We start from the raw sequence: 19,054 nt of genomic DNA, 5'->3' as shown, positions 1-19,054 counted from the left end.
TTGCAACATGGCACATGTACAGCAGACATGATTAATTGTATTGGCTGATATTCGTGGTAGGAGTCTTCATAAGTGTATGGATCATTGTGAATAGAAGCGCCTTTGTTAATGCATGTTCTAATACTTAATGTCACAATGTGCAAGGGTTGTAGAAATGGGCATTTGTCCTCCTGCAGGGTGGTAATTAGAAGGAGAACTGAGCGTATGGGGCGTTTCTATGCTGGAAGTCCTGGAAGTACCTCTTGGAGAGCTGGTGAGATGATGATGGAGTGGAGTTTAAACCCCTTACTGATATAGAAGTTTTATAAACTCGAATGTATTTAACACAAAGTATGAAAGGCTACTCAATGGCCAGAATTGTCCTCCTCTTGTTTGTTGCAGTCGTGCAGGAAATTGTTTTCTTACTGCCATTATAAACTGACTGATGTTCAGGTGTATTGATATGAGAGTCACAATTGGCGTGATACAAAAGAGTTACTGCTTGATGAGTAGGTTGTCTATCACTAGCTGGTTAATACTCATTTTATAATTTTATTTATTTATTTATTATTATTATTTTTAATGTATGTATATATAATTATTATTAAAATGTAAATATATCAACTGCCAACATCAAACTTGAAAAACGATGTAGCCACTTAATAGGAACTGTGTAAATGTAATGTTTATCATGGCTTTACTCCATCCATGATAAGTAACATGTCTGTAATCTCAACATGATTGGAAATCTTAAGCTTATTTGGCCGGAATCAAAGTCTCTGCACGCAGTCCATTCATGAATTTGTCGGGAGAGAAGGCGGGACCATCTCCAGTTTTGGAGAACTCATAGGATGGTGATACTTCCCCTTTAAGCTATTGGCTCCTTGGAGTGCAAAGGCTGGTGGCCATTTTGTAGATCAGATCTCTACTATGGCTGTTTCTCAATATGTGTTCTTCAGCGGTCTTGGGTCCTCGTGTTCTCGTGAAACGTCATCATCAGCTGCCTAAGTTCAGTTCCAATACTCAAGACCGCAAGTACGGAGGACGCATGAAACTTCCCGGATGTGTTCTTGATATCGAGGACACACCGATGCAGACTTGAGCACCAAACTCGCTCTGGAAGTCCAAGAAGTCATTGCGACTGGAGGTGGGAAGCGCAGCATTTTATCTATTATTATTAATAAAGTTCATAGATATGAATTATTTACTTCAGGAGTTTCCCTAAATGAAACGGTGAAAGTAAACATTACCATGGACATCTTAATAAAGAAATAAACACATTAAGGGTTGTTTGTTTGCTGGAATTCGTATTAAAATCTGTTTTATTTATATTGTGCAACATATATTTATAATGTTTTATGCTAAGTATATATTTTGAAAAGGGGAAAAACAATAAATCGTTGTATAAATGCTGTAATGTTTAAATAGTTTACCATTTAAAACACGTGAAGGTCACATGACCATCAGAAAGAACGCAGCATCCCATTTCTCAAAGGACGCGTTCTCTGCCCTCGCGGTCTCCTGAGTTCGTTCTTCCGAGGACACCTGGCAAGACCGGTCTCCACAAAAACACAAGTCCGTTCTCTGCGTTCTTGGAATTGAGAAACAGCCAATGTTTATGCGTGAAAGTATGGCTCCACTCTCACCAGCAGCTGGTTTGGATATCAGTGCACCTTTCCACGGATGTATATCGACGAATGAAGGTGTTGTGGACTAATGTTTATGGATTAGATTGCCTGGTCATTTGGCTTCAAACTATTTCAGCTGTCAGAATGTTATGGATCTGCTGACCGGCGGGAGGCTGAGAGGTGAGCTCTTCATTTAAAGCATTCTATTCACGCTGTACTCGCCAGACTTCCCTTTAAAGCACAGGTGTCAAACTCAGTTCCAAAAGGGCCGCAGCTCTGCACAGTTTAGTTCCAACCCTAATTAAACACACTTGATCAAACTAATCGAATCCTTCAGGCTTGTTTGAAACCTACAGGTGAGTGTGTTGGAGCAGGGTTGGAACTAAACTGTGCAGGGTTTCGGCTCTTCAGGAATTGAGTTTGACACCCCTGCTTTAAAGCATGCACGTTACCGAAAGTGGACCGCTAACGTTAGGTGATCAGTAAGTTCAGCTTCATTGCGGTGGCTTGAATCGCCGGCGTCATAAGTTTAGACGAAGTTGTGGCTTGTGTAGTGAGGGGCAGATGAAGTAGAAGATGGAAGAGTTGATATGCCGGCTTCTTGCGGGGATTCTGGCTCGATTGCTGGCGAGGCAGCTGCTAGAGTTTTGAGGAGAGCGGGGTTCTTGTTGGAGGAATTGTTGTTGTTGTTGTTGTTGATTGTTTGTTCTTCCATGCCAAAAGGTAGAATGATGCTGAAGCGTAGTTTAAATGCTGGAGCGTTTGTAGCGGGAAGCATTCTTCCAAAACGAAGATGAGGAGAAAGTGATCTATTTATATTAAGCTAGGATCATTCTGATTGGATTATTACTGATTACGGATGAGTGGCCAGCGGTGCACAATCATATCACGTGCTCCTCTCGAAATTAGTTTATGAAACTTGGGGAATGTTTTTTTAAAAGGGGTTTTAATTTTTCAGATTTTAACAGTATATTTTTCTTTTTATTTACTTTTTAGAACTCATAACTGTAACTCACAATTCTTTTTATATTAAATTTTTATTGTAATTTATACTGTCCTGTTTCTCAAATTGTTTGTAATTTTTGTCAGTGAAGCACTTCAACATTTAACTTGTCTTAAGGTGCTATACAAATAAAACTGACCTTGATAAGATTGTGTCATGTAGTGGCACCTTACACGTGAGTTTTACAAAATAATAATTCAGTTTGTTAATATTAGCAAACAATATTAGTTAACATGAACTTTAAAAAAAGCATTAATTAATATTAGCTAAATGTTAATTGTAACATGAATAATGCAGCTGATCTCCTAATCAGTCATCTGTCAGTTATCATATTAAATGGAGAGTAATATTTTTTTTTCTCAGCTTGGAGAGTCAGTAACACTGATAGTATGAAGATATCATTTGTGTTATTCCTTGCACTATTTATTAAACAGATTATGTACGAAACACAAGATATGCATATTTCCTCTTTTCAGTCAGATGTGAAGCTGCAAATGTTCAAGTGTTGGGCCTTTATAAAATATATTTACAAAGCAATCTCTTGTTTCTGTCAATTATAATTAGAGAATACACATTGTATACATAAGAATTATGTATTATTATGTATCAGAATTATTAGCCCCCCTGAATTATTAGCCCATGCAAACACACACCCAGGTTTTTTTTTTTTTTTTACCAATTTCTGTTTAACGGAGAGAAGATTTTTTTCAACACATTTCTAAACATAATAGTTTTAATAACTCATTTCTAATAACTGATTTATTTTATCTTAGTCATGATGACAGTAAATAATATTTTACTAGATATTTTTCAAGACTGTACAGCTTAAAGTGCCATTTAAAGGCTCAACTAGGTTAATTAGGCAGGTTTGGTTAATTAGGCAAGTTATTGTATAACGGTGGTTCCCCTTCGGTTGGGGAACTTCAGTGCCATAAGTGGATGAAATCCACGATGGGAGGATTCGGATCAGAAGCCGCTTGTCTGGAGAGTATTGAACGGGCCAATGAATGAAATTAATTGGCAGCGTAAGCTTGCGCAGGTGTGCGGCATCTGCAATTATCTCAGCATATAAGCACACCTGAAGCCAGCAAACGCCTTCCTTTTCGCAGATCCTTTCTGAGTGAGTCGATGAGGGTTCCTCTTGCTGTTCAGCACTTCAGAGCGAACGAGTGTGTCTCCCGGTCCAGAGTGGGTCTTCGCGGTGGCAGACGGTCGAGCTGGGTTTCTCCCTTGCCTGCGGTTCTTTGGGTCCGGTCCTCCAGAGCGGTGCGTATTGTTGCAAACTTTCCTAAAAGAGCAACACAGTCGTGCAGCACGTCCTTTTCAGGATGGCGCTCCGACTGTGCGTTTCTGGATGCGGGGGTTTCCTGGCTCCGGATGATGGACACGATCACTGCATTGCATGTTTGGGGGTCCAGCATGTAAATGCGGTGCTCGCGGGCGGTTCATGTCGTCATTGCGATGCCATGACCGTTGCACAGCTAAGATCGCGGCTAACTTTCGCAAGAGAGCGAGCCACCCCAGTTGCCTCCTGTTCTAAAAAAGCAGCGGGCGCTCGGGCAGATCTGAGGGTTTCAGTGGGAGATAATCCGCCGCCCACGGGCTCGCGGACCTCTCGCTCCTCACGGCGCTCCATCCAAGCTTCGGGTAGTGGGAGTGATCTGTCTAACCAGATGGTAGCTCTCACACTCGCTGACACCGGAGATCAGATGTCCTCCGCGGCATCGGAGGGTGGGCTTTCACTGTCCGACGAAGATCCGGACCCGCTCGCCCCCTCCGGGCAGGTGAGCGCTGTCAAATCGGATCCTGAAGCGGACATGTTAGCCGTGCTTTCCCGGGCTGCTTCGGCCGTGGGGTTGGAGATGGTTTATCCCCCAGCTCCGCGGCCGGACCGACTAGATGGGTGCTACGTAGAGGACCAGAAGGCGAAGCCTTCGAAGCCTCTCGTCCCCTTCTTCCCGGAAGTGCACAGTAGGCTCACGCAGTCTTGGAGGGCACCTTTCTCTGCCCGTGCTGCGTGTACCTCCGCCCTCACCGCCCTTGACGGCGGAGCTGCCAGGGGGTATGTGGCGATCCCGTCAGTGGAGCGCGCTATCGCGGTCAATCTTTGTCCGCGCGGCGCCTCTACTTGGCGGGGTTTGCCCCGCCTCCCGTCCAAAGCCTGTAGGTTGTCTGCCTCCCTCGGAGCCAGAGCTTATAAGGCTGCGGGCCAGGCTGCTTCTGCTTTGCACGCGATGGCCACCTACCAGCGCTACCAAGCGCAGGCGCTGGCCGAGCTGCACGAGGGCGGGTCCAACCCAAGCTTATTACATGAGCTGCGCACCGCGACCGACTATGCTCTTCGGACTACTAAGTCTGCCGCGTGTGCGCTGGGGAGGACGATGTCCACACTTGTGGTTCAGGAACGCCACCTCTGGCTAAACCTGGCCGATATGCTTGCGATATGTTGACATATGCGATATGTTGACAAAGTTCGCTTTCTTGACTCGCCCATATCCCAGGCTGGCCTGTTCGGCGACACCGTCGGTGAATTCACCCAGGAATTCAAGGCGGTGAAAGAGCAGTCGGATGCGATGGGCAATGTCATCTATCGGCGTGGCCGTAAGCCTGCTCCGCCCGCCGAGCCATCCACCTCCGCTGTTCCTCGCCGAGGGCGCTTGCCAACGAGTGCTGCCCCGCCTGCGCCTCCGGCCAAGCGGGTGCGGCGTACACCTCGAAAGCAGGCAGCCCCTCCTGCCCAGGGCGCCGTTAAGTCCGGTAAACGGTCCGCGAAGCGTCCCTGAGACAGGCCATCCGGAGAAGAGGAAACTTGCTCTTTCCCTGCTGGAGGGCGGGGCCCCGATAACAACGGTACTTTTCAGTGCCACCAAAACATCAGTAAAAGAGCACTTTTTCCCTTCCCCGGATGTGACTGCACGAGTTCTGCCAGTCCGGGACGCGCTGCCTTCCGGCTCGCAGACTCTACGTGCTTCGCCAGTGGCTCACGAGCGCTGGGGGGACGGTCTCCCTTCCCTCAGCCCTCCAGCCCCCTCTCCGGAGTCAGGGTGCGAAGCCAGAGCGAATCGCTCTCCTCCAGCTCTTCCGCGGGATCCTCGTGCTTCCCGGATCAGCACACCCACTCCGCGCTGCCCCACCGCTGGTACGTCAGCGATTGTAGCGATGACTCCATTAGCGATAGCTCTGCCTGCCCGGTTAGCGCGGGCCAGCCCCTCGCGGTGGCTCATACGCACAATCAGACTCGGTTACGCGATTCAGTTCGCGAAACGGCCCCCCAAGTTTACGGGCGTGTATTTCTCCAGGGTCAACCCCCTGTCCGCCCCTGTCTTGCGAGAGGAGATTGCTGCCCTCCTGGCGAAGGGTGCAATCGAGCCGGTTCCTCCAGCCGAGATGGAGAGTGGGTTTTACAGCCCATACTTCATCGTACCCAAAAAGAGCGGTGGGTCACGGCCAATCCTAGATCTGCGCGTTTTGAACCGCTGTCTGCACAGGCTGCCGTTCAGAATGCTCACGCAGAGGTGCATTCTCCAATGCGTTCGTCCTCAGGATTGGTTTGCAGCCATAGACCTGAAGGACGCGTATTTCCATGTCTCCATTCTTCCACGCCACCGCCAATTTCTGCGGTTTGCGTTCGAGGGTCGAGCGTGGCAGTACAAGGTCCTCCCCTTCGGGCTCTCTCTGTCTCCGCGGGTAATTCAACACCTTTAATACTTTTCCACACATTTAAAGACCTTATCACCACTTTCAATCAAAAATGCTGGCGAGATTTATCTTACGGAATATTTACTAAATATTAAAAAGTAATCAATGAATCCAACTAAACATTCAATACAGAAAACATGTATATTAAAATCTAGCCGATTCGACAGGTTGTCACCTATATAGCTGCAGACTGATAGTGTTGCAGTAAACAAGCGGCAAGCTGTCAAACCTTAGTAGAATTTTACTGATTACATAACTACCTAGTATCCTGATATTCAAGGCTTAAATACAAGCAAACTTTAGCATACAATGATACCTTGTACAACAATAAATGTATTACCTTGTAAAGGAATCTAAGACTTTCTAATACTTTAAAGGCCCTCAAACTCCTCTATATTGACTTATCAGCCCCCAACACCTTCTGATACACCACAGACACCCTGTGTAAGAGTGACTGGGAGTTGATCTGGGGGAAACCTGTGGAACAAAGAACTGCTATAAGCATCTCTAAATCAGAATCATGTGACAGGGCGGTTTGTGTCATCTATAAATGGGAAGAGGGGGGGGGGGGTGCAGAGGGAGAATGAGGCTCGGCGGAGTGACTCTGCTATAGCAGAAGTACAAATGATAGTCAGCAATGGAGCATTAATGAGTGATAAATATTGTCAATAGTAATATGAAGAGTAAATTGGGGTTAGGGTGTGGGGGGTTGGCTCAAAATGGCTAATGTCCTAGAATGTCCTTGTGTAATTGATCTGTTTGCATAATAAAGTAAGAGAGTTCTTCATCCTGCAAAATTAGATCAGCTATTCAGCTATGCTGTGATGGGATGTGAGATGAACTTTATTGTTAACTTAGAACATCTCTGAACCAAAGTCTAGTGTGAATATGGCATCAAGGGTGTGGGCTGTATGGGCGGAAAGTATCTTTGCGAAGAGTGTAAATGCATTAGGAATGGATGAAGAGTGTTATGGGTTGAATGAGGGCAGTTTCAGGAGCCGGCAGTCTTGAACTCTAAAATGGAAAACAAGAGAGAATTAGAAATGAAATCTTTGCAACATGGCACATGTACAGCAGACATGATTAATTGTATTGGCTGATATTCGTGGGAGGAGTCTTCATAAGTGTATGGATCATTGTGAATAGAAGCGCCTTTGTTAATGCATGTTCCAATACTTAATGTCACAATGTGCAAGGGTTGTAGAAATGGGCATTTGTCCTCCTGCAGGGTGGTAATTAGAAGGAGAACTGAGCGTATGGGGCGTTTCTATGCTGGAAGTCCTGGAAGTACCTCTTGGAGAGCTGGTGAGATGATGATGGAGTGGAGTTTAAACCCCTTACTGATATAGAAGCTTTATAAACTTGAATGTTTTTAACACAAAGTATGAAAGGCTACTCAATGGCCAGAATTGTCCTCCTCTTGTTTGTTGCAGTCGTGCAGGAAATTGTTTTCTTATTGCCATTATAAACTGACTGATGTTCAGGTGTATTGATATGAGAGTCACAATTGGCGTGATACAAAAGAGTTACTGCTTGATGAGTAGGTTGTCTATCACTAGCTGGTTAATACTCATTTTATAATTTTATTTATTTATTTATTTATTTATTTATTTATTTATTATTATTATTTTTTAATGTATGTATATATAATTATTAATAAAATGTAAATATATCAACTGCCAACATCAAACTTGAAAAACGATGTAGCCACTCAATAGGAACTGTGTAAATGTAATGTTTATCATGGCTTTACTCCATCCATGATAAGTAACATGTCTGTAATCTCAACATGATTGGAAATCTTAAGCTTATTTGGCCGGAATCAAAGTCTCTGCACGCAGTCCATTCATGAATTTGTCGGGAGAGAAGGCGGGACCATCTCCAGTTTTGGAGAGCTCATAGGATGGTGATACTTCCCCTTTAAGCTATTGGCTCCTTGGAGTCACGGTTAAGAGTTCAGAGTGCAAAGGCTGGTGGCCATTTTGTAGATCAGATCTCTACTATGGCCGTTTCTCAATATGTGTTCTTCAGCGGTCTTGCGTCCTCGTGTTCTCGTGAAACGTCATCATCAGCTGCCTAAGTTCAGTTCCAATACTCAAGACCGCAAGTACGGAGGACGCATGAAACTTCCCGGATGTGTTCTTGATATCGAGGACGCACCGATGCAGACTTGAGCACCAAACTCGCTCTGGAAGTCCCAGAAGTCATTGCGACTGGAGGTGGGAAGCGCAGCATTTTATCTATTATTATTAATAAAGTTCATAGATATGAATTATTTACTTCAGGAGTTTCCCTAAATGAAACAGTGAAAGTAAACATTACCATGGACATCTTAATAAAGAAATAAACACATTAAGGGTTGTTTGTTTGCTGGAATTCGTATTAAAATCTGTTTTATTTATATTGTGCAACATATATTTATAATGTTTTATGCTAAGTATATATTTTGAAAAGGGGAAAAACAATAAATCGTTGTATAAATGCTGTAATGTTTAAATAGTTTACCATTTAAAACACGTGAAGGTCACATGACCATCAGAAAGAACGCAGCATCCCATTTCTCAAAGGACGCGTTCTCTGCCCTCGCGGTCTCCTGAGTTCGTTCCTCCGAGGACACCTGGCAAGACCGGTCTCCACAAAAACACAAGTCCGTTCTCTGCGTTCTTGGAATTGAGAAACAGCCAATATTTATGCGTAAAAAAGAATGGCTCCACTCTCACCAGCAGCTGGTTTGGATATCAGTGCACCTTTCCACGGATGTATATCGACGAATGAAGGTGTTGTGGACTAATGTTTATGGATTAGATTGCCTGGTCATTTGGCTTCAAACTATTTCAGCTGTCAGAATGTTATGGATCTGCTGACCAGCGGGAGGCTGAGAGGTGAGTTCTTCATTTAAAGCATTCTATTCACGCTGTACTCGCCAGACTTCCCTTTAAAGCACAGGTGTCAAACTCAGTTCCAAAAGGGCCGCAGCTCTGCACAGTTTAGTTCCAACCCTAATTAAACACACTTGATCAAACTAATCGAATCCTTCAGGCTTGTTTGAAACCTACAGGTGAGTGTGTTGGAGCAGGGTTGGAACTAAACTGTGCAGGGTTTCGGCCCTCCAGGAATTGAGTTTGACACCCCTGCTTTAAAGCATGCACGTTACCGAAAGTGGACCGCTAACGTTAGGTGATCAGTAAGTTCGGCTTCATTGCGGTGGCTTGAATCGCCGGCGTCATAAGTTTAGACGAAGTTGTGGCTTGTGTAGTGAGGGGCAGATGAAGTAGAAGATGGAAGAGTTGATATGCCGGCTTCTTGCGGGGATTCTGGCTCGATTGCTGGCGAGGCAGCTGCTAGAGTTTTGAGGAGAGCGGGGTTCTTGTTGGAGGAATTGTTGTTGTTGTTGTTGTTGATTGTTTGTTCTTCCATGCCAAAAGGTAGAATGATGCTGAAGCGTAGTTTAAATGCTGGAGCGTTTGTAGCGGGAAGCATTCTTCCAAAACGAAGATAGTGCAATAAGGAGAAAGTGATCTATTTATATTAAGCTAGGATCATTCTGATTGGATTATTACTGATTACGGATGAGTGGCCAGCGGTGCACAATCATATCACGTGCTCCTCTCGAAATTAGTTTATGAAACTTGAGGAATGTTTTTTTAAAAGGGGTTTTAATTTTTCAGATTTTAACAGTATATTTTTCTTTTTATTTACTTTTTAGAACTCATAACTGTAACTCACAATTCTTTTTATATTAAAGTTTTATTGTAATTTATACTGTCCTGTTTCTCAAATTGTTTGTAATTTTTGTCAGTGAAGCACTTCAACATTTAACTTGTCTTAAGGTGCTATACAAATAAAACTGACCTTGATAAGATTGTGTCATGTAGTGGCACCTTACACGTGAGTTTTACAAAATAATAATTCAGTTTGTTAATATTAGCAAACAATATTAGTTAACATGAACTTTAAACACGTCTAAAGCATTAATTAATATTAGCTAAATGTTAATTGTAACATGAATAATGCAGCTGATCTCCTAATCAGTCATCTGTCAGTTATCATATTAAATGGAGAGTAATATTTTTTTTTCTCAGCTTGGAGTGTCAGTAACACTGATAGTATGAAGATATCATTTGTGTTATTCCTTGCACTATTTATTAAACAGATTATGTACGAAACACAAGATATGCATATTTCCTCTTTTCAGTCAGATGTGAAGCTGCAAATGTTCAAGTGTTGGGCCTTTATAAAATATATTTACAAAGCAATCTCTTGTTTCTGTCAATTATAATTAGAGAATACACATTGTATACATAAGAATTATGTATTATTATGTATCAGAATTATTAGCCCCCCTGCATTATTAGCCCATGCAAACACACACCCAGGTTTCTTTTTTTTTTTTTTTTTACCAATTTCTGTTTAACGGAGAGAAGATTTTTTTCAACACATTTCTAAACATAATAGTTTTAATAACTCATTTCTAATAACTGATTTATTTTATCTTAGTCATGATGACAGTAAATAATATTTTACTAGATATTTTTCAAGACTGTACAGCTTAAAGTGCCATTTAAAGGCTCAACTAGGTTAATTAGGCAGGTTTGGTTAATTAGGCAAGTTATTGTATAACGGTGGTTCCCCTTCGGTTGGGGAACTTCAGTGCCATAAGTGGATGAAATCCACGATGGGAGGATTCGGATCAGAAGCCGCTTGTCTGGAGAGTGTTGAACGAAATTAATTGGCAGCGTAAGCTTGCGCAGGTGTGCGGCATCTGCAATTATCTCAGCATATAAGCACACCTGAAGCCAGCAAACGCCTTCCTTTTCGCTTCAGATCCTTTCTGAGTGAGTCGATGAGGGTTCCTCTTGCTGTTCAGCACTTCAGAGCGAACGAGTGTGTCTCCCGGTCCAGAGTGGGTCTTCGCGGTGGCAGACGGTCGAGCTGGGTTTCTCCCTTGCCTGCGGTTCTTTGGGTCCGGTCCTCCAGAGCGGTGCGTATTGTTGCAAACTTTCCTAAAAGAGCAACACAGTCGTGCAGCACGTTCTTTTCAGGATGGCGCTCCGACTGTGCGTTTCTGGATGCGGGGGTTTCCTGGCTCCGGATGATGGACACGATCACTGCATTGCATGTTTGGGGGTCCAGCATGTAAATGCGGTGCTCGCGGGCGGTTCATGTCGTCATTGCGATGCCATGACCGTTGCACAGCTAAGATCGCGGCTAACTTTCGCAAGAGAGCGAGCCACCCCAATTGCCTCCTGTTCTAAAAAACAAATATTTTTATAAGTGTTAAAATCAATACATCATTTTATATTTTATATATGATTCTTTGACAAGATGATTTTTGATGTTATGCATTGCAGTTTAGACTAAATTAAAGTCATACCCCATTCGGCAATGTGCAGCGGTCAAGACAAACTTTTCAGAAATGAGGAATCCACCACAGACATGTTGAAAGCCCTTCTGAAGAGAAACCATGTAAGGTCTGGAATGAGGTTTTGCTTCTGTGCCGTTCACTATGCCCACATGAGCTGGGAACAAAATAGTGTTATCAGTCAACTTAGTAACCACATACAAATAAAATATTGAGCATGTTTACATGGACATCAATACTCCGATTTTAATATGATAAAGACAATACTCTGATTAAAAATCTACTGTGTAAACAGCGATATTTGATTACCGTACTTCAACTTAAATCATAATCAAACTAAACAGAAATCGAATTAAGACGTGGAGTATTCCTGTTTTAGTTGTATTATTGACGTGCAGTACAGACATGTAAACACCTTAATCTCTATTACCGTTTTGTAGGACTTTTCATCCCAATTGGCGACAGGATATTCCATATGCACCTGGCTGTTTGACTCTATTCTCTGCACCTACCGAGTCAGTAAAGGACCACAGACACCTGCATTGTGAAATGTGGAAGTTTTTTTCTTTCTATTCAGCGTGTGGTATCAAATTCCATTAAAACAACACTCTTCCACCAGTGCTTACTTCATACTCACATCCAATACCGCAGTTTGTCACGGGGGCATAAATGAAATGTTACAGAATGAAAGTGAAACTGCAAAGCTGCATTTGAGGTCAAAAATTAAACATCTGAAATGACATGAAACTCAGACACTTCCGATAGCCTGGTGACTGGCTACAGTTTTGTAGTACTTTTCACTTCGTTTTGGGACAGGATAACACACGGGAGGCGTTAATGACAAAAAATTGAGAATGGCTTCAAGCAAGATAGCACATCTTTGGTGCAAGCGGGAAGCGGTGATTACTCTGTCCGTGTACGTTTTGTTCATTTGTTTTCCATTTTTAAACGGAATAAAGAAAATGGAGAAAACGGCCGTTTTTCTGTTTTTCTTTTGCTCACGAGAAAACGAAAAAACAAGATTTTGGCTGGATTTTCGTTTTTTGGTTTAGGGTAGGAAAACGGATAAACGACTTTAAAATTCATTTTACACATGTAAGCGGTGCTGAAACGCCCACTTTCCTCTAATTGGTCAACCAAATTGGCGCTCGTGACGTCGTCCTCAAAATAAAAGTCTTACACGCAGGCTTTTAATTATTACTATTTAATTATATATATAAACAAAGTTTACATATTCTATCATTTGAACCACACACAGTTAGCAGGCTTACATTCATTGCGTATGTATAAATTAAATAAACACGTAAATCAGCAGTATTCTTAGACATTTGTCATTAAAATAAGGTCATAGTTCACTGCCAAGCTTCTTGCAGCTGTGCACCTGATGCAGAGCAAAGATAGCCATTTCCGAGCAGCACCTGGACTGGACCAGCACCAGGACCAGGACTGGCCATCTGGCAATTCTGGCAAATGCCAGAAGGGCCGGACCAATTTTTAAGTGTGGGCCGGTCAGTTTAAAAAAAAAAAAAGTTTTTAAGTGCAGACAGCTTTTATCTCTTGCTAGATGTGATATTATGATGATGATAATAAAAATAATAATAATAATTGTTAAGCATTTGGCCCAATCGGCAACTGCCGCCTGGTTTTAAGATGGGCCGACCCAATCCAAGATTACCCGGACATAATCAAAATCTGGCAAGAATGTCAAATTATTTCACTCTCTTTACACCAAAATAAATAGTTAATGTGTGTGTCCGTGGGTGGGGCTGTGTCGGTGTGGTAATGTGGGCTTGTGTGGCAACAGTGCCTGGGCTGAATTTTTGTCCCAGTCCGCCCCTGCCTTACTAATTTGAGAGCCGAACCTAAAAAAGTTTAAGTGCAATAAGCCTGTACAATAAAGTGAGCCGCAATGCATATTTCTAGCGCATTCTTTCACTCAACAATTATTGCTGGAATAATGAAATAAATTTCAAATTAACTAATTAAACACATTATAGTTGATAAAAAATAGTGTCTAGTAGTTCCGACAAACAGATGAGCTCGCTGCATGTGCGTTGCGCTAAAAATTTGACATTTGCTCTTCTTGAGAAAGTGAACTATGACCTTATTTTAATGACAAATGTCTAAGAATACTGCTGATTTGCATGTTTATTTAATTTATACATACGCAATGAATGTAAGCCTGCTAACTTTGTGTGGTTCAAATGATAAAATATGTAAACTTTGTTTATATATATAATTAAATAATAATAATTAAAACCTGCGTGTAAGACTTTTATTTTGAGGACGACATCACGAGCGCAGATTTGGTTGACCAATTAGAGGAAAATGGGCATTTTAGCACCGCCTACATGTGTAAAATGAATTTTAAAGTTGTATTTTATCCGTTGTCCTACCCTAAACCAAAAAACGAAAATCCAGCCAAAATCTGGTTTTTTCGCTTTCTCGCGAGCTAAAGAAAAACAAAAAAACGGCCGTTTTCTCCATTTCCTTTATTCCGTTTAAAATTGGAAAACAAATGAACAAAACGTACACGGACCTTACTCTCATCTAGAACTTCCGGTTTTGTTTTGGGGGAGCCTGATTGAAAAGTTAAGGAATTAAATGGTGGATGTTGCTTGAGAATTTGAATCTACCATTGGCTGTTTGCATGATTAGAGAAATTAACTGTAGTTTGAACTTGTCGCAAAATTAAGAAATGAAATGCCCAAAATCACATATGGTACCATGAGGAACACAAACTGTTTAAAACGGAAACTAGGGTTTAATGTTGATGTAATGATGTTACTTGAACTATGTACTATAACATCAAATAAAATGGGAACATATGTAAATAACTTAATCATATTATTGTCTTATTCAGATTAAGGTTAGTAGTTACTGATGTATATGTAAACACAATCAATGAGTAAAATCTCACCACTGAAGGTCAGGTGTGGCACCAGAGAAACCAGCAGGAGCAGAGAGATGATGATGATGGCCATGATAAAGACTATCAGTGGGCTCTCAATGACAACACTGTATATATATCAAAAAGGGTGGAGAAGTTGAGCTTCCTTTACGTTGTTTTTTCTCAACTTTTTTGGTGTCAGAAACACTGATAGTATAAATATATTCCATGCGTCATTTATTAAACAGCTCAAATCACACCGTACAAATCACCTATGCATGAGAATTAGACTATTGTGTTAGTGTCAGAATCAGGCTAGAAATAGTCAAGCGGTTGAGCCTTCAATTAAGAGTTGATAGAATGTAGTTTATGAAAAATAAAGCAAGTAACAAATCAACAGATCAATGAAATTTTCAAACAAAATATATAAAATTACAGTATATAGACAGGAAGGAAAATTTCACAGTAGCTGTTCAGGATACGGCCTGGGGCCTCATGTATCAACGCTGCGTACGCACAAAAACTTTGCGTACGCCAGGTTTCACGCTCAGAATCGCTCACGTTTGGATTTACTAACAATGAACTGAACGTGGGAATGTGCGCAGGTTCACGGCAGCTTTCTGGCAGGCGTACGCACATTTTTTGTGCGTGTCTGTTTTATTTCCATTGGCGACTCCTAGAGGCAGTTGTGTTAAATTCTTCTCTACAAAGTGTCTGATCCTTGCAATGGCAGCTGTATGAGACGGGTTCATATAGTAGGTATGTAAGATTTCCATACCATACAGTTGACCAGCTAAACATTAAAGCGCAAATTGCAGCAGTCGCAATGTAATCTGAGCGATCTACCGCACACACATTGCTATAAAGACACTATCTGAAGATGAATTTGCATGCGTGAATCAGAAACATTTCCATTCAATAAATGTGCAAATAAAATATGATGCACAAACTTATTGATGATTCCTACTTGTCTTTCTCTTGATAAATAGTGGGCAAAATCTGATATGTAGCGGGGGAAAAAAGAAGAAAGAATTTATCAGACGCTGGATTCGAGCCGAGTTTACGCTCGAATATATCTGTACATGATCTCAGGCTTCTTATGAGGTGCGCCACTGAGACCGCTTAGGGTATCGCAACATTTTTCAGTTATAAACCACACTATTTCTTTTTTAAATGCACTCAGTGCGATGTTCAGACCCAACTGTGTTAACCGTATCAGCTAAACTCCCACTCTATTTTTTTCTTTTGTTGTTAATTCCGGAGAACAAACTTGCAAATAACACCGCTTTTCTCCGGTCTACCTCCGAAAGCAGCACCTCCATTTCACATTCTGTTCAAAGTTTCTCTTTTTGCTTGATTTTGCCGTTGCTTTTTCGTTGGGTTTTTCCATTAGCATAGTCATTAGCATATTCATACGGGGGAGGAGGCAGGGAGGGGTTTTGTGCTCGTGCATGTTGCGCTCAGTTTCACGTTCATTCAGATGTACAAAAGAATATGCGTGAGATTCGGCGTACGCAGTGTTTCATACATCTGAATTTTTTTTCTGCGTACGCAAATTTACAGCTTCGTGCGTACGCAATGTTTTAGTAAGATTTCCACGCAAGTATTCGTACATGAGGCCCCTGGTCCGGGAATGTGGAAACCTTGGTATCATCTCTTCACAGGCCTTGGATTACTTCAGTGGCACTGCATAATCTCTGGGGGCCTCGGGATGAGTATTCCCAAGTGAAAATAGAGAATAAAGAGAAGAATTAGCATAGCTGCTGTTCTTAGTGTATATAAATGAGATGCAAAAACCTGCATGGAGCACATTCATGCATCATACCACTATGTGATGCATTGAGTGTATGCTTTACTAAAAAGATACATCTTTAATCTAGTTTTGAACTAAGAGAGTGTGTGAGCCTCGGACATTATCAGGAAGGCTATTCCAGAGTGTAGGAGCCATAAATGAGAAGGTGCGACCTCCTTAACTCGACTTTGCTATTCTAAGTACTACCAGAAGCCCTGAATTTTGAGATCTTTAAGAGCGAGTTGGATTGTAGCGAGACAGAAGGTTGGTTAGAAAAACAGGAGCTAGATTGTTTAGAGCTTTATAGGTGAGAAGTAATATTTTAAATTCAATACGAAACTTAACAGGGAGCCCGTGTAAGGAGGATACAGTTGGGGTGATATGATCATATTTTCTAGACCTGGTAAGAACTCTGGCAGCTGCACTTTGTACTAGCTGAAGTTTGTTAATAGAGAATGTTGGGCAGCCAGCAAACAAAGCATTACATTAATCCAGCCTAGAAGTCATAAAAGCATGAATTAGTGTTTCTGCATCTGAGATGGATAGCATACTTCAAAACTTGGCGATATTTCTCAGATGAAAGAAGGCAGATTTTGTGACATGGGATATATGATTTTCAAAAGTGAAATTGCTGTCTAATATGACACCCAGATCTTTTATAGTAGAGCTAATGCTAACTTTGTATCCCTCTAAATGCAGGTAGAGTTGTGAAATCTGCTTTGTACAGAATCTCACATAATCTAACGAGAATTAGTTGGCATGTAGATGCAATACGGCGACGCAGTGGCGCAGTAGATAGCGCTGTTGCCTCACAGCAAGAAGGTCGCTGGGTCAAGTCTTGGCATTTCTGTTTGTAGTTTGCATGTTCTCCCTGCATTCGTGTGGGTTTCCTCCGGGGGTTCCGGTTTCCCCCACAGTCCAAAGACATGCGGTACAGCTGAATTGGGTAGGCTAAATTGTCCGTAGTGTACAGTATGTGTGTGTGAATGAGTGTGTGTGGATGTTTTCCAGAGATGGGTTGTGACAGGAACGGCATCCGCTGTGTAAAAATGTGCTGGATAAGTTGGCGGTTCATTCCGTTGTGGCGACCTCCGATAAAAACAGGGACTAAGTCGAAAAGAAAATGAATGAATGAATCAATGAATGTAGATGCAATGTAACTGAAATTAAACGAACAGAACCTCAAAATAAAGCGTGACCAGAACTTTTGCTTACACATATTAGTTAGTTACATATTAGTTATTAGGGGTTCCTCAGGGTTAATGTCTTGGCCTGGTTTTGCTTTCCTTATAAACATGCATGGTTCAGGATTGGTTGAGCTACGCATCGATAAATTTGCTCTTCAGTGTTTGAACTCTCAGTAATGATTTTAAATCACACTGAGGTGAGCTGAACTTAAACACTAAAAACTGACCTACACTGTTCCAGTTACTATGACCATTTATGTGAAGCTGCTTTGACACAATCTACATTGTAAAAGCGCTATACAAATAAAGCTGAATTGAATTGAATTGAATATGTGCTCCACCTGGAATTATATTGTCAAAATCATAATGTGGCATTTCACCCCACCAAAACTGCAGGGCCCATGCTGGCTTTTTTTGTGGGCTCAGTGAGCTAAGACTAGCCCACACCAAATCTAAAAGATTCAGTGTGGGCTCAGTACGGGTTTTATGTAGTAGCCCACATTAGTGAACAGCCCATATTAATCCCATGAAGTCCACACGGTTTTTCATGTCAGTCTATTTTATTCCTCTTAACGTTTTAGTTTAACAGTATGAAGACCTGTCATCTGACAGGAAGCAGGAAACAATACAATGTGTAGCATGACCCATTAACACAAGAGGTCTACTAACAGCTTCCAAACTTCTCTGCATTGTGGACTGCATTCAAGTTTGTGTATTATTATTGTTTTGGATTGTCGGGAAACTTTTACAGAACACCTTTTTTATTGTACTCTTAATGCATGGCACTTTGAACTGTATGCTTGCAACAGAGTTTTTTTGTTTTGTTTTGTGAGAATGTATGTGAATAACATTTCCTAATACAGTTATTTTTGTGTCATTCTTTTAACACTTACAAACCCTCTCACAACTAAAATCTGAACTACTTGAACTTTGTAACCTGCTTTTGAGGCTGAATGTTACATGGCTTGTGTATTATTGCAGACTGCACCCAGATAGCAAAATACACTCGGGCCAGTTCCGGCTAGATTGTCGCCTGCCGAAGACTTACCCCTCGGCCCAACTCCGGCTGCCGGACTCGGGCCGGATGCCTGTGGACTCACTGCCCGATTCCGGCCCGAATCAAGCGGGCCAGATGCGGCGGCCGTAAGCGAGCCGACGCTGCGCATCCGCGCCGAAATCGGCGCGAGGGTAATGTGCGCTGCGGCCCGGAGCTGGCGCGACTCCGTATTTATACACCTTATAAAACCTTTTGGTATTACATTGGTACTTGATATATGGTATTACAACCATTTGAATTTATACAACAGCAAACACAGGCTATAATGTAAACACAAAGTGTAAGCACTGTGTTTAACCTTTGAATAAAGTGCAAACTGCATACACATTCTGTAACGAAAATAATCAGACAAATGACAAAATAAATAAATATTAAACGTTTATTAATTGCAAGAAAAAAAATAGTACTAAAATTTTATAAATAATTTTGTAGTGCACAAGAATATCAATATAAAAAC

The 19,054-nt window shown here is 41.8% G+C and overlaps 1 long non-coding RNA gene across 1 annotated transcript; it reads right to left on the bottom strand.

Moving 5' to 3' along the window:
- Positions 1–10,013: 10,013 nt before the first annotated feature.
- LOC141380109 (uncharacterized) lies at positions 10,014–14,671 on the bottom strand. Its single transcript, XR_012397556.1, has 3 exons — positions 14,592–14,671; positions 11,684–11,828; positions 10,014–11,560 (listed from the first exon to the last, which is right to left on the bottom strand). It is a non-coding gene; the product is annotated as an uncharacterized lncRNA (long non-coding RNA).
- Between the last annotated feature and the right edge of the window lie 4,383 nt (positions 14,672–19,054).

The sequence above is a fragment of the Danio rerio genome, chromosome 22 (assembly GCF_049306965.1).
Source record: "Danio rerio strain Tuebingen ecotype United States chromosome 22, GRCz12tu, whole genome shotgun sequence".
In the NCBI taxonomy this organism is placed as follows: domain Eukaryota; kingdom Metazoa; phylum Chordata; class Actinopteri; order Cypriniformes; family Danionidae; genus Danio; species Danio rerio.
Note: the sequence above shows the minus strand (reverse complement) of the source record. Positions and strands in the feature narration are given on the sequence as shown.